The sequence below is a fragment of the Pseudorasbora parva genome, chromosome 4 (genome assembly GCF_024679245.1).
Source record: "Pseudorasbora parva isolate DD20220531a chromosome 4, ASM2467924v1, whole genome shotgun sequence".
NCBI lineage: Eukaryota > Metazoa > Chordata > Actinopteri > Cypriniformes > Gobionidae > Pseudorasbora > Pseudorasbora parva.
In genome coordinates, this window is record NC_090175.1 from 9,899,196 (window position 1) to 9,905,772 (window position 6,577).

The following is a 6,577-nucleotide window of genomic DNA, read 5'->3' on the forward strand; positions in this document are numbered from 1 at the left end:
ATTTACATGCTTATTAATCTGTTAATGTTTGTTTCTAGTTTATCATATCAAATTGATAAACATTAATGCATTAAACTTCATTAAAGTATTAATGAAATATTCAAATTTATATGTCTCAAGATCAGTTGTGTGTGTGTGTGTGTGTGTGTGTGTGTGTGTGTGTGTGTGAGAGAGATAGACAGACAGACAGACACAGATAATTACAAAAAATGTAAAAAAAACAATCTTCAATCAGCCATCACAAAACATGGAATAATATTACAAATACCCATAAACTTTTTTATGAACTTTATCATACATAGGTTTGTAAATTACCATCACAGTCAACATCGCAAATACAGTTATAGCCCACTTAAACTTGAACTCTTCAATATTCTCATTCAGTCGATAATATTCAAATTCTATTCTTAACCATGACTTCATTAAACCCTCATAAATCACATAAATCAGTACCACATCAGTTTGCCCCACAATACCTATTTTAGAGAGAGAGAGAGAGAGAGAGAGAGAGAGAGAGAGAGAGAGAGAGAGAGAGAGAGAGAGAGAGAGAGAGAGAGAGAGAGAGAGAGAGAGAGAGAGAGAGAGAGAGAGAGAGTACTTTAGATATTGCAAATAAAATCTGTTTGTGTCCTAATCTTTTTGTTATTATAAATCGTTCACTTGTCAACTCTGTCTGGACCATTTCATCTCCAGATTGCATTGCTATTCTTGGACACTGTCGTGGAAAAAAAAGAAACTTTAATAATTATCATAGTGAAGCTAGAATTGTACTACACAAGAAGGTCAGTTCGGACATGCAGAGGTCTGCGGTCAGGAAAGACAAAAACCAAATCCCCTGACTCGCTCTTTTATAATCTCATTTCAGTGGGTGAAAAAAAAACAGTAACAAACTCCTTAGTTAGTGTAATCATGCTAGCCTGACAAGCCACACCCACATCAAGATGTTTGCGGCAAATTAAATTTGCTGCCGCTAGGGTGCGTCTAGATTTCTAGGCTAGTAATCTGCGGCTGTCCCCTTGAGTGAACACACAAACTTTCAGAGAACTTGTTCAAAGCAACAGCAACGAACACACTCTTGAGAAGAATATCAATGCTTTATCAAACAAGAATGCGTTACTACACTAGTGTAAACTAAAATGGCCCTTATATTTGATCATATATGGTACGCAATAAGGTATTGATGGGGAAAATATATTCATGGTGATTTTCCTGCTTAAAATTGGACACTATAACAATATCAATAAACATTTTGGGGCAAAATTGTGCCACAATGGACAAATTGAAACATTTTACATTTTAATGTAGAAAAAAAGAAATAAATTTATTGAAAGCATCAATGTCTTTTTTAATCTATTACAAATGTCATATTTCATAAAAGTAACATTTCAAATTCAGTTGTTGCTCTCAGGCAACATTGTACAATCGTGGAACACAATATCACCAAACCATTATACCAAGTTATCATCCTCAATCATCGATCTGTCCCTGCCTGTCCCAGGACCTCATCTTCCTCATCACATGACACCTCATCCTCACCCTCACCAACTGCCAGGTGTGTTTTATACCTCTTTTAAAGTGATATAGAAAATGTGCAGATCATATTATGTGCAGTTGTAAGTAAATTACTATTCACATACTTATATACTATACTAATTACTATTAGTGCATTACAAAATCATGCAAAAAAGAAAATATATTTAGATAATTCTAGCTCTTGTCCTTACAAAAATCCTATATTTGTATCCAACTTAGTGGCATGGTCTTATGCAATTCTATTATGGTACAATGTTGCCTTAAGGCAACACACAGTTTATTGTTATTTACTTTAAAACATTTGATATAACGTAAAGTTCTTGAAAATACTTCTTTACTTACCAGTGAAGGTGACATATTCGGTGATTACCTGGATGCAAATGAGTGAAAAATGCATTAATATATGGAGCCATGTGACCTGTGCATGCTCCACATGCTGAACCAGGACACAAAATGGACCCCTGTGGGTCATGTGATCACATTTTGCACTTTCATTGATTAGTATTTGAGATCTTCTATTTGAGATTTGACCAATAAATTGGTGTTTCATTTTAATAAAAAGAAACTAAAATAGACTATGTTCTCTTGAGGCAACACATACCAGAGCGTTAAGAAAAACATCTTATATAAGCTTAATATAATTAAAAAGACCTTATATAGTTTCTGTTCAAAATTTCCCTTAAAACACGGAGGAATTTTATTTGTCTGAAATAGTTTTGTGTGATTCGTGACTGGGTTGATCTTTAGCACTGCAGGCCCTTGATTAGGAGAGTGATATTTCAAGCAGGTTGAGCATAATTGAGTTCATTAGGAACTTCATCAAGTTTATTCCCCAGTGAAGATGAGCGAGCCCTTCTGCTGTATGATCTCCAAGATCCATCTTTAATTGTATTACTCTTCACAACTCCATTATTCTGCTCTTTGATGTTCTGCAGACGAAATGTCGCACACAATGATGAGGATTTTCTTTTTACCGCTGCATCCTTCCGTCAGATTACAAGAGCGTCTGAAAGATCGGAAGAGGCATCCTTTGAAACGTGTATGGGAAAGATGCCTTCAAAACATAAAAAGAACAAAGAAAGCCTAAGAAACATACAGAGAAGATGTTTACATGCACTGTATGAGAGGGATTTTATATCATGGCAACGTTATAAATATCACTGTATAGTTATTTTTGTGTGAAATGTAATGAAAAAAATGGTAAATTGCATTGTGTTACTGCCTATTTCTGTATAATCCAGTCAACTAAATACTTTAAAGGGGTGGGGTCCACTTGATTATTATCTCTTTTTGTTTGACACGTAGTAAAATGTCAGAAATGAAAAAAGGCTTCCTGATTGTTTCCATCTTCTGCTCTCATTGGTCTAGGGTCGTTTCGCTGGGCCCGTTGTTCAGGAGAAGAGTTTGTCAAAAGTAAAGTCTGGTGGGGTGAGGCTTGTGGCCTCATGTGACCAAAAAAAAAAAAACTCCTTAGAAAGACACAGAAGTGGAAAAGCTGAGAGTGCACAGACTGGGTTTGGAGTGATGACAATAGAGGTTTAAAAAAAATCAATTACTGGACGTCCGAGGGGAACTAAGAGACTAAAGTGGAAATTATTTCTGATCCAGCTTTGGAATGATTCGCTCATCCCTCGTGGCTTTGTGTTTCTGGTGCATATTTGAGCACACCGTACAATTAATGCCGTCCTACACAAACTAATGGAGTTAGTTTAGCTCAAAGAGAGCTGGGAGAAAGTTGAACATTTACCTTTTTTGTGTTTCATTCATTCATTCATTCATTCTATTACATTTAATCCATCCATCCATCCATTACATGTATATATGTATGTGTACATACATATGTACATACTCACCTAAAGGACTCTTGGGACCCCCTTTCGCCTTCAGAACTGCCTTAATTCTGCGTGGCATTGATTCAACAAGGTGCTGAAAGCATTCTTTAGAAATGTTGTCCGATATTGATAGGAGAGCATCTTGCAGTTGATGGAGATTTGTGGGATGCACATCCAGGGCACGAAGCTCCCGTTCCACCACATCCCAAAGATGCTCTATTGGGTTGAGATCTGGTGACTGTGGCGGCCATTTTAGTACAGTGAACTCATTGTCATGTTCAAGAAACCAATTTGAAATGATTCGAGCTTTGTGACATGGTGCATTATCCTGCTGGAAGTAGCCATCAGAGGATGGGAACATGGTGGTCATAAAGGGATGGACATGGTCAGAAACAATGCTCAGGTAGGCCGTGGCATTTAAACGATGCCCAATTGGCACTAAGGGCCCTAAAGTGTGCCAAGAAAACATCCCCCACACCATTACACCACCACCACCAGCCTGCACAGTGGTAACAAGGCATGATGGATCCATGTTCTCATTCTGTTTACACCAAATTCTTTCCCATTCTGACATTCAGTTTGGAGTACAGGAGATTGTCTTGACCAGGACCTCACCCCTAATGCATTGAAGCAACTGTCATGTGATTGGTTGATTAGATAATTGCATTAATGAGAAATTGAACAGGTGCTCCTAATAATTCTTTAGGTGAGTGTAGAATATTTCATTACATTTTTGGGTGAGCTACACTACCATTCAAAAAGTTTCAGTGTATATTACTACACTCCTTGGCGAAGACAAAATGGGCCAAGCCAAAAATATCTTGCAGACAGCTTTTTACATGAAGAAGAGTCAGTGTTGTTCCACTCAGTGTTAATGGACTCAAACTGTTCATGAGTTTTCAACTTTCATCTTTGTTTAATGTGAGACTAAACATTTACTATCTGGACTATGACCAAGCCAAATAGTAAATAATGAGAAAAACACTTTATTACTTTTATGTTTTGTGTTTATCTTGAAAGATTGCAGTGATGTGCATCACACCCTGAAATTCTTCAAGTACATACTAAGTACGCTGATATCGTGGTTACTGATCCAGTTAAGTATTAAAGTAATTTTTCTAGTAAAACGAGCTAGAATTATGACATCCATGTAAACGTCTGATTTCTAGACATGGCTGTCTTTGGGCAGGAGCATTGTTTTGTTGAAAAATAACTCCTGATCATTCCTCTTTAGATAACAACTTTTCAATTGTGGTAAACAATCCATTCTGCAATGTTCGCCTGTATTTCAAAGCTCAACATGACTTTTCACAGTTCACAAATCCCAGCAGCCGAAAGGCTCAACACAATCACACTCTTCCTCTATGCTTCAATGTGCTGGAGAGATGCATTTAATATTATGTGTCTCAGCAGATTTTCGAAGAGACACACAACGTCCCATATGTCTGTGATGTTTTTCTGAGACGGAGATGCCTTTTTAATCAGTGCAAATTTGCTTAATGTTAGCTAGTTTCCTGACCAGTGATTTGTTGTAAAGACAATTAGCTCAGTGTTTAACTTTTTTTCATTGATTATAATCAGGGGCCTATTGCACAAAACTAGGAAAAGGGATTAAGCCGGGATATCTTGGTGATGTCATCATGTCATCTGTATGCATTTAGTTCACCCCTGTGATGTAAACGTACCCTGAAAAACTCACACCAAGAATGATAACTATATATTAGCGGATGAATTGAGCCAGGATCAACAAGATATCCTGGCTTAATCCCTTATCCTAGTTTTGTGCAATAGGCCCTAGCATAATGAAAATAATGGCTGAAAATAGGCTATATGCGTTTTAAAAAGGGTTATTTTAAATGTAATATTTCACAATATTGTCAATTTAGTGTATTTTGTTATCAAATAAATGCAGCATTGGTGAGCATAACAAGAGATTTATTTCAAAAACATTGAGTAAACTTACCGAGCGCAAACTTTAGTGTGTGCAGCGTCACCATAACAACGCCCTCAGGAAGTGTGTGTTTATGCGCGCTTGTGTTATCATCTCAAATGAGCAGCAGTAGTCACAGCGGTGCAGTCATGTCAGTAAAGCTGAATTGGATGTAACATGAGTCATTAATCAAACTGAGCGAGGCAAATAGAGGAGGGATGTGAAGCTGAAATGATTAAATGGCTCTCCATAAGGTAAGCGTCTCAGCAGAAAGACTGCAGCGTGACGCGTGCTCTGGCACAGGCTGCCCGAGACCGGAGTAATCAAACCCACATGAAGTTCTTCATCAGTGTCAGCTGTTTCTCATCACACCTTCCCATCTTCTCCGCTTTTCTGTCTCTTCTAATTGCGTTTCTTTTCCACTACAACCTCCAAAAACTTGATTTCATCCAATCTGCTGAGTAGAAAACATGGGAAGTGTTTGTTTGGCTCATGGGTGCGTGCCTAGGCCCTTTTCATGTTCTTCCCACTCCGTGTTATTTTCCTTTATTCTGTGTGTGAAGCACAACATTACATAGCCTACTAGGTGGAATATAAACCGAGAAACGCCTGGTCTCATTCTCTAAGTATGTGTAGCCTACTGACGAATTAGTGCTTAAAATGTAGGCCTACAAACGTACACGAATAAAATGATGCATCAATAACTTATAGCTAACTTACACACACTCACACAGACACGTGGTTTTGAGGTCGTTGACATTTTTCTAATGTTTTTAAAAAAGTCCTGCTCACAAAGGCTGCATTTATTTGATAAAAAAACAGTAATTTTGTGAAATATTACAATTTTAAAAAACTGTTTTAAATGTGAATATGTTTAAATATAATGTATTCCTGTGATCAAAGCTGATTTATCAGCTTCCATATCATTACTCCAGTCTTCAGTGTCACATGATCCTTCAGAAATACTTCAGATATTATTATTTGATACTCAAGAAACATTTATGATTATTATCAATGTTGAAAACAGTTGAGTACAGTTTTTTTTTCAGGATTCTTGGATGAATGGAAAGTTCAAAAGAACAGTATTTATCTGAAATAGAAAACTTGTGTAACATTATGTACTACTGTTCAAAAGTTTGGGGCCAGTAAGATTTTTTTGGTTTAAGAAAAAGCAAGTAAAGCAGTCCTTGAAGAGCAAAGATGCATTAAATTGATCAAAAGTGACCGTAAAGACATTTATTATGTTACAAAAGATTATATTTCGAATATCGATTTGGCTAAT

At 36.8% G+C, this 6,577-nt stretch overlaps 1 long non-coding RNA gene across 1 annotated transcript; it reads right to left on the bottom strand.

Annotated features, from left to right (window-relative positions):
• Nucleotides 1-1,505: 1,505 nt before the first annotated feature.
• Nucleotides 1,506-5,425, bottom strand: LOC137073897 (uncharacterized). The gene is made up of 3 exons (XR_010904817.1): nucleotides 5,329-5,425; nucleotides 1,876-1,903; nucleotides 1,506-1,567 (listed from the first exon to the last, which is right to left on the bottom strand). It is a non-coding gene; the product is annotated as an uncharacterized lncRNA (long non-coding RNA).
• Between the last annotated feature and the right edge of the window lie 1,152 nt (nucleotides 5,426-6,577).